This window comes from Mustela erminea, chromosome 19 (assembly GCF_009829155.1).
Source record: "Mustela erminea isolate mMusErm1 chromosome 19, mMusErm1.Pri, whole genome shotgun sequence".
Lineage (NCBI taxonomy): Eukaryota > Metazoa > Chordata > Mammalia > Carnivora > Mustelidae > Mustela > Mustela erminea.
This window is the reverse complement of record NC_045632.1, coordinates 15,649,661-15,665,323: the sequence shown is the minus strand read 5'-3', so window position 1 is coordinate 15,665,323 and position 15,663 is coordinate 15,649,661. Positions and strand designations below refer to the sequence as shown.

The 15,663-nt window shown below is 46.7% G+C and overlaps 2 protein-coding genes and 1 long non-coding RNA gene across 4 annotated transcripts in view; 1 reads left to right on the top strand and 2 right to left on the bottom strand.

The window, feature by feature from the left end:
* Nucleotides 1–15,663, bottom strand: part of FBXO17 (F-box protein 17) — a 98,368-nt gene that overhangs the window by 33,617 nt on the left and 49,088 nt on the right. The gene's annotated exons all lie outside the window — the stretch shown is intronic.
* FBXO27 (F-box protein 27) overlaps nucleotides 1–15,663 on the bottom strand; it is a 35,265-nt gene that overhangs the window by 3,704 nt on the left and 15,898 nt on the right. The gene's annotated exons all lie outside the window — the stretch shown is intronic.
* On the top strand, nucleotides 6,937–9,520 carry LOC116579612. The gene is made up of 3 exons (XR_004281345.1): nucleotides 6,937–7,083; nucleotides 8,428–8,585; nucleotides 9,381–9,520. It is a non-coding gene; the product is annotated as an uncharacterized LOC116579612 (long non-coding RNA).

Sequence of the window (15,663 nt, the reverse complement as noted above, 5' to 3'; positions counted from 1 at the left end):
GACAGAGAGAGAGGTCACAAGTAAGCAGAGAGGCAGGCAGAGACAGAGAGGGGAAGCAGGCTCCCCACTGAGCAGAGAGCTTGATGCAGGGCTCGATCCCAGGACCCTGGGATCATGACCTGAGCCGAAGGCAGAGGCTTAGCCCACTGAGCCACCCAGGTGCCCGAAAGTTTTGTTTTGTTTGTTTGTTTGTTTTTTTTTAAGATTTAATGTATTTATTTGAGAGAAAGAGAGAAAAAAACACAAGCAGGGGGAGGTTTCTAGCCTAGAGGGAGAAGCAGGTTCCCTGCTGAGCAGGGAGCCTGATGTGAGACTCAATCCCAGGAACCCTGGGATCATGACCCAAGCTGGAGGCAGACGCTCAATGGAGTGAGCCATCCAGGTGTCCCCAACATGAATGAACCTTGAAAGCATGTGACAAAGTAAAGAGCTAGACACAAAGACCCCATGTAGTACCAATTCTTTGTATATGGAATGACCAGAATAGGCAAATTCGTAGAAACAGAAAGTAGCTTAATGATTGCCAGGGGCTGCCAGGATCGCCAGGAATGAAGGGATAGAATGTTCTGGAATTAGTGATGGTAACTACACAGCATTGTCAGTAGGCTAGAAACCACGAGTCATACACTTTCAAATGATGAATTTTTTTGTTGTGTGAATTCTAGCTCATTAAAAAAAGTGATACTTAAAATAACGTATGTGCATAAAGTTGTGTTAGCTACTGCAAAATTACCCATAACTCACCAGTAAGGCATGCGAGCAGCCATCTTGCCATGCGTCTTTCTAGATTCCCTACAATCCATGGAGCATGTGTACAGATAGGAATACTAACTAATCTTTGTTCTTTTTTTCTTTTTTTTTTTTTTTAAGATTTTATTTACTTATTTGGCAGAGAGAGAGAGAGAGAGAGGCACAAACAGGGGGAGCCACTGAGGGAGAGGGAGAAACAGGCTCCCCACTGAGCAAGGAACCTGATGATCATGACCTAAGCCAAAGGAACCTGACCCTGGGATCATGACCTAAGCCAAAGGCAGACACCTAGCCGACTGAGCCACCCCGCCCCAATCTTTCTTTTTTCTTTGACAAAAAAAAAAAAAAAAAAAAATCGTTCAGCAGTTCTTCCTCTCACTAGATTTCCGTAACTGCTCAAACACTCCTGCCAAATGCAATCACCCTGGACGCTTCACCATTCTAACATCCAGTGTCTGCAAATGATGTTGTAAAGAACCCAACAAGCAGACAAAAAGCCATCATGTGACCTTATAATGATGATCAAACTAATTACTTGCGCTGACACGTGTCACAACTGTGCTGACACCATGGGTTGAAATTTGTTTCTTTATTATGGCGAGTCCAATTTGCATTCTGGTTTCCTGTGGGAGTTGGATTGTACTCAGCCACCCCGAAGAGTCAGGGTGAGTAGCGCTGCTGAGGTCCGGGGTGTAGGTGGAACGGGTCTCAGGATGGCCAATGATTCAAGATCAGTGATGAGACCAGGGAGCGCCTGCCCCAGCAGCCCTCCTCTGACGTGCTCATTGCTCAGGGTCAGGCCCCGGGTTCAGCTCTGAGCAAACACATGGGTTTGGGTCGGGGCCCGGGTCAGGCTTTCCCCTCAGAGTCTCCTGTATCCTCAGCACCTTTCTCCCCATAGTGCAGGCTGGCAGGTGGGCGCAGGAGCTCATGGTTCTGAGCACCGCCTATTTCTTTTTCTTTTTTTTTTTTTTAAGATTTTATTTATTTATTTGACAGAGAGAGAGATCACAAGTAGGCAGAGAAGCAGGCAGAGAGAGAGAGAGAGAGAGGAGGAAGCAGGCTCCCTCCTCTGCCCTCCATCGGGCAGAGAGCCTGATGCAGGACTCGATCCTAGGACCCTGAGACCATGACATAAGCCGAAGGCAGAGGCCCAAACCACTGAGCCCCCCAGGCGCCCGCACCACCTATTTCTATCCAGTTACACCCAAAGCCTCTCATTGGTGCAGCTTAAGAAAACCCCAATGGTTTTATTGTGGTAAAAATATATGTATAGCACAAGATTTGCCAATTTAGCCCTTTGGATTAGCTGAGTGTATGATGCTTGGCAACCATCACTATTTGCTCTTTGCCCAATTTGCCATCACTTCAAACCATAACTCTTCACCCATCAAGCAATAATTCCCCACGCCCTCCTCCCCACAGCCCTTGGCAGCCTCGAAGCTACTTTTTTTGAGTCTGTGAATTTGTCTCTTCTAGATATTTCATGGAAGTGGAGTCGTGTGATAGTTGGTCTCTTGTGTCTGGCTTCTTGCACTTAGCGTAACGTTTCATGCGGCAGCATGTATCAGTCCTTTGTTCCTTCCTATGGATTGGTCATATTCTGTTGTATTTTGTTAACCCATTCATCCGTTGATAGGTGTCTGATTTCTGTCCACCTTTTGGCTACTAGGCATAAAGCTGTTACAGACATTGACTTGCAAGTCCCTGCTTCAGCCCTGTTTTCAGTTCTTCTGGGTAGATACCCAGAAGCAGATAGCTGGGTCATATGGTAACTCTATGTTTAACTTCTTGGGGACCAAAGTGTTTTCCACAGTGGTCGCGCTATTTTACGTCTTCACCAGCAACATATGAGGGCTCTGATTTCTCCACCTCCATGCCAACACTTGTTTCCTCTTTTTATTCTCATTATTATTTTTTAAAGATTTTACTTATTTATTTGAGAAAGAGAGAGAACCCACAAGTGGGGGATGGGGAGGGGCAGACAGAGAAGGAGAGGCAGACTCCCTGCTGAGCAAAGAGCCCTATAGGGGCTCGATCCTGCCACCCTGAGATCATGACCTGAGCCAAAGGCAGATGCTTAACCCCCAGAGCCACCCAGACATCCCGGCTCCAAAATCTTAAATGCCAGGTGCTGGGCTGGGAGCCCTAGGTATGTTGTCCCATGTAAGGCTCCCAGCAACCCTCTGAGGTTTTGGAAGGTTCCACCATTATCCCGAATGTACAGGCCAAGACAACTGCAGAAGGGGAGCAGCCGGGAGCTGACGTGGGAGCCGGCAGCCACTATCCCAGGCTGACCTGTCTACAAGCATAAAAACCACGATTACCCTCAGCGGCCCCCCCTTCCCAGGGCAGATGTTTTCACCAGGCTTTGTTGTCACTGAATCTTGTAAATGGATTCGTTGCGGTGTTGGCCCTCTGCTTGCTCCTCCTGCCCTCACTTTGTGAAGTTGGCCACCCCAGCAGGAGCGGTCCTGCTGCATCAGAGAGCTGAGACCTCGGGGTTACCGCTTGGGGCCTCGCACGCGGCGGGGACTCTCTGAACACCGTGGGTTCACGTCCCGCTGACGCAAAGCACACTTCCGGGGGCAACACTGCGCAGAGCTTCCTCGGAGGCACTGTTTGCCAGATATCAAGGGTCTGAATCCTGGATCTCCTTTGAAGATTCAGGCTTAGAAAGAAATGCAGCCAGGAGCTTTTATCAGGCTGGCTAGCGGAGGCACGGGGAACCGTAGGTTGCTAGAGGTTCTGCCAGCCTGTGAGAAGAGAACTTGGAAAGAAACGTATGACTCTTTTCAAATTCTCTTGCCTTGGGATCAGGTCATGATCCTGGGGTCCTGGGATCGAGCCCTGCCTGGGGCTCCCTGCTTGGAAGGGAGCCTGCTTCTCCCTCTCCCTGCTGCTTGTGCTCTCTGTGCCAATAAATAAATAAATAAATAAATAAAATCTTTTAAAAAATTTAAAAAAGAAATGTATGGATCCAGCCTGCAGAAACAATACTTCCCCCGAGGCAAAGAAAAAAAGAGCGGCATGAATGCTTGACTGATGGCACTTGTGCTAAGCAGTGGGGTGTCCCATCATTTACATGAGCGAACATATATTTATGAACAATTATAATATGTTGGGGGGCAGAACCAAGAACATGTGCTAAGTGCATCAAACTATAAGATCTGGGTTATCATTTTATGGATCAGAATGAGGCCAGTTTTCTTAAAAATGGCATATCAATGAAAAGATTATACATAATCTTTTCGGGTTTGGGTTTGGGAAAAGCTGAGATTTAGCTTTTTTTTTTTTTTTAAAGATTTTATTTATTTATTTCACAGAGAGAGAGCAGAGTGGGGCAGGGGAAAGGCAGAGGGAGAGGGAGAAGCAGGCTTTCCACTGAGCAGGAGCCCCATGCAGGACTCAATTTCAGGACCCCAGGATCACTACCTGAGCCAAAAGCAGATGCTTAACCAACTGAGCCACCCAGGCACCCCTAGATTCAGCTGTTCTAACAGAGATCCAAGTCAGAAGTTTATTTTGTGCTCCCTATTTCTTTCCAGGCTGATAAAATAGCTCTGCTCCATGAAATCAGTCAGGGATCTTGGTTCCTTCTGGGTGTTGGTCTTGTCTAGGTTGTCAGACGGGCTTGTCACCGTCACCACACTCCACATGACCAGGCCTGGCTGCAAGGGAGTGTGGGAAATGTAGGTTTTCTTTCTGGGGGTGTCTTACACCTAATAAGAGTCTATCACTGTTGTGTTCATCAGCTATTGCTGTGTAACAAACAACACCCACCCACCCTGGCTGGCTCAGTTGGTAGAACATACGACCAATCTCAGGGTTGTGAGTTCAAGCCCCATGTTGGGCATGGAGCCTACTGAAAAAACGAAACCAAACCAAAAGAACTACCAATAAAAAACATTGTCTTCCTTAAGTTTCAAAGTTCTATTTCCAAATATTATTCTATTTATAAATCTGGTCAATTTTACCACTTTTGGGGGAGGTCTTTGATGAATGGTCAACCTATCCCAGTTTGAACAGCTTCATATCCCATTTAGAATCTTTATTAATTAATTTCCCTCTAATGTTCTGCTTTCTCATTTTAAACTGTTCAATTTTCTTTGGAAGCTCAACAGAAGTGCCTAAGAAGTGAAACCTTCCCAGGTACTTAACTCTCATAATACATTATAAGAGTATCAAGATCTTTTAAACATTCCAGGACTCACCTAGAAAAATTATCTTGCACGTTCCAGTGAAAAATTACAAGTCTAAAATAATGGATTACTCAATTATGCACTTTATGTTGGAAGACTTACATCTACAGGATAAATCTGTCATATTTTTGCTGATGCCAAATTCTCTTAAGCATTACAAATACTTTAAATACCAAATATCCCAGATGATTCTCCCCCACCCTGCCAAATATCCCAGACTCTTAAACATAACACAGGAGGGCTCAGTTGGTTAAGCGTCTGCCTTTGGCTCAGATCCTGATCCCAGGATCCTGGGGTCGAGCCCTGAGCCCCGTATTGGGCTCCCTACTCAGCAGGAAGCCTGCTTCTCACTCCTCCTCTCTCTCTCTGTCTCAAATAAACAAAATAAAATATTTTTTAATTTTTTTTAAATTTTTTTTTAAAGATTTTATTTATTTATCGGGGGGGGGGGGAGAGCGAGCACAGGCAGACAGAATGGCAGGCAGAGGCAGAGGGAGAAGCAGGCTCCCTGCCGAGCAAGGAGCCCGATGTGGGACTCGATCCCAGGACGCTGGGATCATGACCTGAGCCGAAGGTAGCTGCTTAACCAACTGAGCCACCCAGGCATCCCTAAAATATTTTTTTAAAAAGATTTTTTCTATTGGGGCGCCTGGGTGGCTCAGGCAGAGAGAGCGGGGAGGAAGCAGGCTCCCCGCTGAGCAGAGAGCCTGATGCGGGGCTCGATCCCCTGACCCTGAGATCATGACCTGAGCCAAAGGCAGAGGCTTTAATCCACTGAGCCACCCAGGCGCTCCCCAAAATAAAATCTTTAAAAAAATATAACACAAATAAATAAATAAATAATTAAAAAAATATAGGAGTACTAATTCTGTCGGTTCAATTGACTTTCTTCTTTTATATATATTTTTAACTAGCCTCCATGCCCAACTTGGGCTTGAACTCATAACCTTTGAGGTCAAGAGTCATACACTCTACTGACTGAGCCAGTGAGGTGTCTTTCTTTTTTTTAATTATAAGCCTTGCTTACAGCTGGGCATTAAAACACACTTGTAAGTAAGGAAAATTTTACTGGCAAGGTGAGGTTAATTCTTGGCCAGAGGTTTGGAACTGGAACAGAGCTCTCTAACTTTCTAGTTAAGGGGGGAAAAAAAAAGAAAAAATTAAAATAAATTCTCCAGAAGAACACTCCAGAATGCTGGGCCCTTTTTAAATAGTTACAATAACAAAGGGGCTCATGGGCTGTGAAGCTTTGGTCCCTGGGCCCGCATCCCAGGTCAGGCTGTACCATGACCTCATATGTGTGCAATTTCACACTTGGTGAAATCAGAGGAAATCTGCGCCTGCTCCCGGCCTGCTCACAGCTGGATTGGCGTCAGCTGGTCTGTCTACTGCCCAACTCCGGGTTGCATTCTTTCCCCCTCCACAAGCCTTGAGTCCCGGTGTCTGGCCTGGCTGCAGCCCCTGGAGGCTAGTTCAGTGATCTTCAGTGTGTTGAAGGCATCACTCATCAGCCCTTTGCCTGGCTCTGCCCTGGCCAGCGAGCAAAAGGCTAAAGGGAGGGTTGTGACCCCAGAAACGAAAAGGCTAAAGGGAGGGTTGTGACCCCAGAAACGAACAGGGAGGTCCCAGAGGGTCCCCTGGGGACTGGAGATCAGGGATCTGGAGATTGGGATGAATCAGCTCTCACATCGGAGTCCATGGAATGTGGGGAGGGTGCAACCAGCCTTGGTGTGTGTGTGTGTTTGTATGTGTATTGAGTGGGGGTTGGGGGGGCTGGGAGGGTGAGGAGCTGCTGGGTTCAACTTCTCAAAAACTCCAGAGGCCCTGTCGCCGGGAGGAGGGGTAGCAAGGGGCCCAGATGGCGGGAGATCAGATAACAGGCTGGGGTGGGGGAGGGTGCTGGAGGAGGACAGTGGAAGGAGGCTGGCCATGTGACTTCAGAGCCCAGCCCTGCCCCTTTCACCCTCACCGAGAGGGGACTGAGGAGGCAGTGCAATAGCCCACAGAAGAGCATAGGGGGCGGCAGGGTGGGGGGTGCTTTGCCTGGGTCCTGAGGGGAGGAGCTAGCTGGATGAGTCCTAATCAAGGCGAGAGGTGATCCTGCCTGACTCCGAGCCCAGTGGCCCCAGAGGTAGGGCAGATTCTGTGTATGTCTTGAGGGAAAGAAGTGGGATTTGCTGTTGGGTTGGTGTGGATGTGGTGTGGGAGAAGGGGAGAGAGAGAGAGAGAGAGAGAGAAATCCAGGACCAGGCAAAGGGCTTGGAACAGAGCAGCTGGTTGAACACTGGGGCCTCTTCCTGAAGGCGGCCTCAGGGGCCTGAGGCGCAGGTGGGGAGGTGGGGGAGAGTGAGGGCCCAGCAGCAGTTTGTTCTGCTAGGAACTTGAAGGCGCAATGTCTTCCTAAATGTGGTAGCCATAATCTCAGAAAGAAATACATTCTCCAGGGGTGCCCGGGTGGCTCAGTCAGTTAAGCGTCTGCCTTCGGCTCAGGTCATAATCCCAGATCCCTTGGATGGAGCGCCACATTGGGCTGGTTTCTCCCTCTGCCTCAGCTTGTTCTCTCTCAAAAATAAATAAATAAAATCTTAAAAAGAACACATTTTCCATAACAATCAGTATACATAAAAGTAAACAGAATTTCTTGCAGCAATGTTACCCTTCCTATATGTGATGTACTCTGACAAATCAATTTTTTATTGTATTTCTTTTTTTTTTAATTTGACAGACAGAGATCATGGGTAGGCAGAGAGGCAGGCAGAGAGAGAAGAAGGGAAGCAGGTTCCCTGCTGAGCAGAGAGCCTGACTTGGGGCTCAATCCCAGGACCCTGAGATCATGACCTGAGCCGAAGGCAGAGGCTTCCCAGGTGCCCCTATTGTATTTCATTTTTTAAAAAGATTTTATTTATTTGAGAGAGAGAGAGAGAATGAGAGAGACAGAGAGAGAGAGGGAGAGAGAGAGAGAGAAAGCACAGGGCGGGCAGGGAGGGGCAGGCGGAGGGAGAAGCAGACTCCAGGATCATGACCTGAGCTGAGGGCAGTCACTTAACCAACTGAGCCACCCAGCCGCCCTATTGTATTTCCATTTTTTAAAACTCCTGAGGACCCCTGCAGGCATGATGATGTCCTCAGAGAAGATGTCAAGGGCAGGGTGGCTGAGCCAGTGGCAGGAAAGTGGCAGGGACGGGCCCTGCTGGGCAGCAATGCTGTGCAAGCGTAGGGCAGGGGGTAGGCCCCTCTTCCCATCCCCCTGCAGAAGTGGGCCTGGATCTGCGGCAGGGTGGAAATGACATGTGGGTCCTGCCGCCTCCCATCCGGGATCTGCACTGTGACTGCCTGTGAGTGAGTGCCCACCTCCCCCCCATCCCTGCCAGCCAGCTCCAGGGCGGGTTTCGTGGCTGCTGTGGTTGGTAGTGGAGGAGCCTGGCTCTTTCTCTTTCCCCTCCATCATCTTCAGCATTTGGCTTTTATCCTCCAGGATGACAGCCTCCGCTGCATGTACTGTAACCTCACAGAGGCAGGAAGAAGTGGGGAGGGCAAGGCCACCCAGCAGAGCTCCCTTGCCCAGACCTGACCACATGGCCACTTTTCCTGCGCAGGAGCATGTGAGCACAAGCATCCAGCAAAGGAGAACAGGTGAGCCGTGGCTGGCGGTCTCTACTTCACCTCCTGTGGTTGGAGCATTGCTGCCCCGACCAGAAATATAGGGGTTCCGTTAGCCAGGAAGGGGGAATGGTCGGCAAGTAACAGATCTGCTGTGTTAGGACCCGGGCGACAGCAGCATTCTTTACTAATGCCACAGTCCGGTATCGCTCTGTCATTACTGACTTTGGCTGGCCGCCAGAGGGGGCTTCAGGAGCATCCCGTGAGCCCGTTGGATGGATGATGGGGAGACAAGGCAGACTTGAGGAAGAGTAGGAAAGGATCGGAGGATGCTTGGCAGTGGGAGAGGGAGAGACCCCACTGAGCAGGGAGCCCCATCCAAACTCGAACCCAGGACCCTGGGATCATGACCAGAGCCCAAGGCAGACGCTTAAAGGACTCAGCCACCCAGACGCCCCTTATGTTTGTTTAGAAGTAAACACACATACATACATGCAGTCATTGACCAGTAGGGTTTCCCGGGAGACAGACTCCGAGCTGGGATCTGCATCCAGAGAGGACGGTTAGCGGGGAGTGCTCTAGGACAAGTGTGTGAGGAAGAGAGGGGGCAGGGCTCGTGCTGGGAGAAGCTGATACAGTCGCATCAAGGGTCTCAGTCCATCTGATGGGGAACCTGGAACTGGAATGGCCCTTCTGGGTTGTTCCTCGCTGAGGCATGGAGCCAGGTTTTTGTCCCTCTTACTGCCCAGACGCAGAACGTGGGCTGCCCCTCGGAAAGAAGCATGAGCTTGAGCAAGATGGTTCTCTACCGCTGATGGTCCTTCCCAGACAGAGGCACAGCTGGAAGCCATGTGCCATGAGCCACTAGCAGTCGTGGGAAGAATGCCTCCACCCTGAAGAGAGATCTGGGCTGTATATTAGAGGGTCCACTCCACTTTTCTACCTAATAGCAATAGGTGAGGACAATTCCACAATAAACCTTTTTTAAAAAAAAGGTTTTATGTATTTATTTGTCAGAGAGAGAGAGAGAGCACAAGCAGGGGTAATAGCAGGCAGAGAGAGAGGCAGCTCCCTGCCGAGCAAGGAGTCCGATGTGGGACTCGATCCCAGGACCCTGGAATCACAACCCGAGATGAAGGCAGACGTTTAACTGACTGAGCCACCCAGACTTCCCCACAATAAACATTTGTTTAAAAAGATTTTATTGGGCGCCTGGGTGGCTCAGTGGGTTAAGCCGCTGCCTTCGGCTCAGGTCATGATCTCAGGGTCCTGGGATCGAGTCCCACATCGGGCTCTCCGCTCAGCGGGGAGCCTGCTTCCTCCGCTCTCTCTCTCTCTGCTTGCCTCTCTGCCTACTTGTGATCTGTCTGTCAAATAAATAAATAAAATCTTTTAAAAAAATAAATAAATAAAAATAAAAAAATAAAAAGATTTTATTTATTTATTTGAGAGAGACAGAGAGCGCACTTGTTCCGGCAGGGAGCAGAGGGAGAGGGATAAGCAGACTCCCCATTGAGCAGGGAGCCAGACGTGGGGCTCAATCCCAAGATGTGGGATCATGACCTGAGCGGAAGGCAGCTACTTAACTGACTGAGCCACCCAGGCTCCCCTCCACAACAAAAAATTTTAAAGGGCTTTTTTTTTTTTTTTTTTTTTTAATGTAACCTCTACACCCAGTATGGGGCTTGAACTTAAAACCCCAAGATCAAGAATCACATGCTCTACTGACTGAGCCAGACAGGCAGGCTCCGCTCCACAATTAAAAAAAAAAAAATTTTTTTTTTTAAAGAGTAAGTTTTAAAAAATTTTTTATTTTTATTTATTTATTTGACAAAGAGAGAGCGATCACAAGTAGGAGGAGAGGCAGGCAGAGAGAGAGAGAGAGAGGAGGAAGCAGACTCCCCACTGAGCAGAGAGCCCGCTACAGGGCTCGATCCCAGGACCCTGGAATCATAACCTGAGCCAAAGGCAGATGCTTAACCCACTGAGCCACCCAGGCACCCCTCCACAATAAAAATTTAAGAAAATCTATTAATGTAGTCATAACTAAATAAAAATCTTTAAAAAAAGAAAATCTATTAATGTAATATGCCATATTAACAAATTACAGGAGGAGAAACATTGGATGAAATTCATCTCTCATTTATAATAAAACTTTTGTGACCCAACTAGAAAGGGGAATCATCAACCTGATATAAGGAGACTGCCTGTAAGAAATACCAAAGTTAATTAGAAAAATTCCCTGCAAAGATCCAAGAGGAAATTTTAGCAAGTCAGCTAGATGTAAGACCAACCTGCAAAAAAAAAAAAAAAAGCACTCTGATAATAAAGGCAATGACCAATTAGAAAGTATAATTCATAAGAAAAGAGTCCATTCTTTTATACAACAAAAAAGTAAGATGCATCAAATGCCAGGAAAAGATGTCTGAGCTCATTTTGGAATAAATGATGAGACCTAATTAAAGGATGACGGAGGTGACCTAAACAAGAGACAGATACTAAGTCTAAGGTGAATGATTTAGAAAGGCACAAAAAGACAGCTATTGTCAGATTCTACTTATATGAGGAGCCCAGAATAGGCAAATTTATAGAGAGAGAAGGTAGAGTAGAGAGGCTGTTGGGGAGGAGGTCGGAGAAGCTATTGTTTAATGGGTTCATTAAATTACTTACTTACTTACTTAAATGTAAATGTTTGGGATGATGAAAAAGTGCTGGAAAGGATAGTGGTACTTCTCCAACATTGTGAATGTACTTAACGCCACTGAATTGTACACTCAAAAATGGTTAAAGGGCAACTCAGTCGTAGAGCGCGCAACTCTTGATCTCAGGGTTGTTAAGTTTGAGCCCGTGTTGGGTGTACAGATTACTAAGGAAAAAAAAGAGCTAAAAATGGAAATTTTATGTTCTGTTTATTTTGTCACAATAAAATAAAAAGTTTCAGGGGAATGACTTCTGAAGGAACTGTGCAAAAAGAAAAAAAAATCAGATATACGTAAACCAATAGGGATATGTGTACAAAATGTAAGCTGGGTGAAAAAAAAAAAGTAAGTTGCAAAAGGTCCAGGAATTATGGCACTCTCTATGAAAATTAGGCTGTGAAGATTTGTGAAGTTTTGGCTGGCTGTTATAGATACTCAAAATCATGGTAATTTAAATGAGATACAAGTTTATTTCTCTCTTGGGTAAAATTCTGTTGTGGGCTGTTCAGTTGGGCATAGTGGCTCCACCATTATCTAAGGTCTAGGCTGCTCCTAGCTTCTCATTCTACCAGCCTTAGGATGTGGCTCTCGTCCTCATGGCCCACGATGTAGCTCCAGCTGTCACATCTACCTTCCCAGAAGCAGGAATGTTGAAGAGGAGATGGAAAGGGCATGCTTCCCCCACCTTAAAGTCACGTGTCAGAAGTTGCACACATCACTTTCCCTTACATTGCATTAGCTGGAACTTTGTCACACGACCATACTTGGCTACAAGGAAAGTTTAGAAATGTGTTTTTTATACCAGGAAAACTTGTAACCAGAGATATGGAGGAAAGGGACACGGGAGGACATTGAGTATTAATACACACTGTCCATGAGAGAGACTGCTAAATTCATCAGGTCTCTCAAAATCCATTTTCCCTTTTAGAAATAAAAACCCTCGAGTCTGAGTTGGCCACCCAGCCACAGACTACATTTCCCAGCCTCCTCTGCATCTAGATGTGCCACGTGACTAAGTTCAGGCCAGTGGGATGTAAAGAGAGATACTGTGTGCAATTTCTAGTTCATCTCCTTAAAAGCAAAGCCAATCTCCTATACTTCCCCTCTTCTTCCTCCCCAATGGATGGAAAGTAGCAGTTCCAAGATTTATTATTATTTTTTTTTTAGAGAGAGAGAGGGTGGGGTTGGGGAGGGCAAAAGGAGAGGAAGAGAGAGACTCTTGGGTAGACACCCCACTGAGTGTGAAGCCCCATGCAGGGCTCGATCTCACCACCCTGAGATCATGACCTGAGTCGAAGACAAGAATCCTCTGCTTAACTGACTGAGCCACCCAGGTGCCCCTAGGAAATAGGGCATATGCCCAAGATGGTAAAACGGACAGATCAAGGATCAGAGCCATCTCCTTTTCCTGGACTGCCCACCAGCCTATAAAATATTAGATGGGGGATGAGCTTCCATGTCGCTTGCGGTCCTGTGTTTTAGAGGCTCTTACAACAGCCTGGTCTGCATCTGACTTAATATAGAAATTGATACCAGAAGTGGGGTGCTGATGTGAAAAATAAAAGTCTAAAAGGTGCTGCCGGTGGCAGAGACCAGCTACGGCAGGATGAGAAGCCGGTGACTTTTATTACATCAGGAGGGAAAAAGGATTGTAGAGCTCTCTTGTTTGATAATGAGGTTAGCAGGTGACTGTTCACCTGAGCCTATAGCTCAGTGTTAGTGTGGAGTCTGCCCTTTTCTGCTTTTTGCAGAACGCCGTGTACTCCTGCCATTCAGATCTGTTCGCTAAAGCTTTGGTACAATGTCTCCAGGAGACAGCGGAAAGCTATCCCGCTGCAAACTTCATATGGAAGATGCTGGCCTCACACCCAGATTACTGATACCGACGGCTTCGAGGTCACAGCCTTTCAGTGGAGGAGAGAGGGTTGGACTGTGGAGTCAGAGAGATAAAAAAGGAGGTTCCGTGTATTTTAGAAGGGTAACTCAAAAAGGTTCGGGGGCTTGGCTACAAAGAACTGAATGGGGAACTCTGAGGAAAAGACCATAGCAGGTCTGGGGCTTCAGTCTTTATTTTATTTACTTGTTTAATTTTAAAGATTTAATAAGTATTTTTAATTTATTTGAGAGAGCGACTGAGAGAGCAAGAGAGTGCAAGCATAAGCAGGGGGAGGGGCAGAGGCAGAAGGAGAGGGAGGGGAAAGGATCTCAAGCAGACTCCGTGTTGAGCATGGAGTCTGAAGTGGGGCTCGATCTCACAACCCTGAGATCGTGACCCTGAGATCATGACGGAAGCTGAAACCAAGAGTCAAACACCTAACCCACTGAGCCACCCAGGCACCCCAAGTCTTCTATCTTTAGAAGGGTCTCTTGCAAGGTTGACCCTTGACTGGCATCTAGAAATTTGGCTTCTGGAGGTGTCCCCACCGTTCCCTAACAATGTGTCTTGTGCTGAATGTAGCATGTACCTAATTCCTAGCATGAAACGAAATTCCAGAAGGAAAGTAACATAAACCAGTGGGCAACCCTCTGGTGTTTTCAGCTGAGGAGGCCAGCAACGCTTCCGATTCTGGGAGCAGTTCTGAAAAATTCAGACCACCTATGTCTCTCCCCCAACTCTGGTACCTCCTCAGGGGCCAAGCTTGTGTTTTTCCTTTTTTGTTACAACATCAGTGTGGCTCATTCGGTTATCATCACTTTACATTTTTTCCCCCGAACTTTTTTTTTTTAATGGAGGTAAAATTCACTTAATACTTTGTACTCTATGTTAGCCATTTAAAAATGTTCAATTCTGAGGTGCCTCGGTGGCTCAGTGGGTTAAAGCCTCTGCCTTTGGCTCAGGTCATGATCTCAGGGTCCTGGGATTGAGCCCCGCATCAGGCTCTCTGCTTGGCGGGGAGCCTACTTCCCCCTCTCTCTCTGCCTGCCTTTCTGCCTACTTGTGATCTCTCTCTGTGTCAAATAAATAAAATAAAAAATCTTTATAAATGTTCAATTCAGGGCGCCTGGGTGGCTCAGTGGGTTAAAGCCTCTGCCTTCAGCTCAGGTCATGATCCCGGGACGCTGGGATCGAGCACCGCATCCGGCTCTCTGCTCAGCCGGGAGCCTGCTTCCTCCTCTCTCTCTGCCTGCCTCTCTGCCTACTTGTGATCTCTGTCTGTCAAATTAATAAATAAAATCTTTAAAAAAAAAATGTTCAATTCAGTGGCGCCTGGTGGCTCAGTGGGTTATGCTCAGGTGGTGATACTGGGGTCCTGGGATGGAGTCCCGCACCAGGCTCCCTGCTCAGCCAGGAGTCTGCTTGTCCCTCTCCCTCCTCCCTGCTCCTTCTCTCTCCCTCTCTCTCTTCCAAATAGATAAATAAAATCTTTAAAAATGTGCAGTTCAGTGGCTTTGGGTATACTCACAGCATTGTACAAGCATCTTCACCATATTGTTCCAGAACATTTCATCCCTCCATAAAGAAACTACCAATAAGCACTCTCCCGGCCACCGCCCCCCCCATCCCCTGGCAACCACTAGTCTATTTTCTCTCCCTATGGATTTTACTATTCTGGGCATTTTATGGAAATTGAATCATATCATACGTTGCTTTCTTTCGTTGAGCATAACGTTTTCAAGGTGGGTTCATGTTATAGAGTGGCTCTGTATCTCATTCCTCCCCACCTCCAATCCTTTTTCTGGCTGAATAATATTCCATGTTGTGGATATATTTCATTTGGTTTATCTGTTCATCACTTGATACACATTTGGGTTGCTTCCACTTCTTAGCTATTATAAATAAGGCTGCTCTGAACATTCACGTGCAAGTTTTTGGGTAAACACATTTTCAAGGCTCCTAGGTATGCGTGTAGGAATGAAATCACCAGGTCATATGGTAATTCTATGTTTAACTTTTGGGAGAACTCTTTCCAAAGCAGCTGCACCATTTCACATGCCCACAGCCCCACAGTGGCTGAGGTTCCAATTTTTCACATCACCACCAACATTTGTTATTTTCCATGCTTTTGCTCATAGTCATCTTAGTGGGTGTAAAGTGGTGTCTCATTGTGGTTTTGATTTGCATTTCCTTAATGACTAATGATGTTGAACATATTTCCGTATATTTATCAACCACTTGTACATCTTCTTTGCAGGAGTATCTATTTGTATCCTTTGCCCATTTAAAAGCTGGTCTATTTTTTCCTGGTTGAGTGTGAGAGTTCTTTCTATATTCTGGATACTAGGCTTTTATCAGATAATGGTTTGCAAATATTCTTTTCCATTCTGTAGGTTGTCTTTTCACGTTCTTGATGGTGTCCTTTTTTTTTTTTTTAAGATTTTATTTATTTATTTGACAGAGATCACAAGTAGGCAGAGAGGTAGGCAGACAGAGATGGAGAAGCAGGCTCCCTGCTGAGCAGACAGCCGGATGC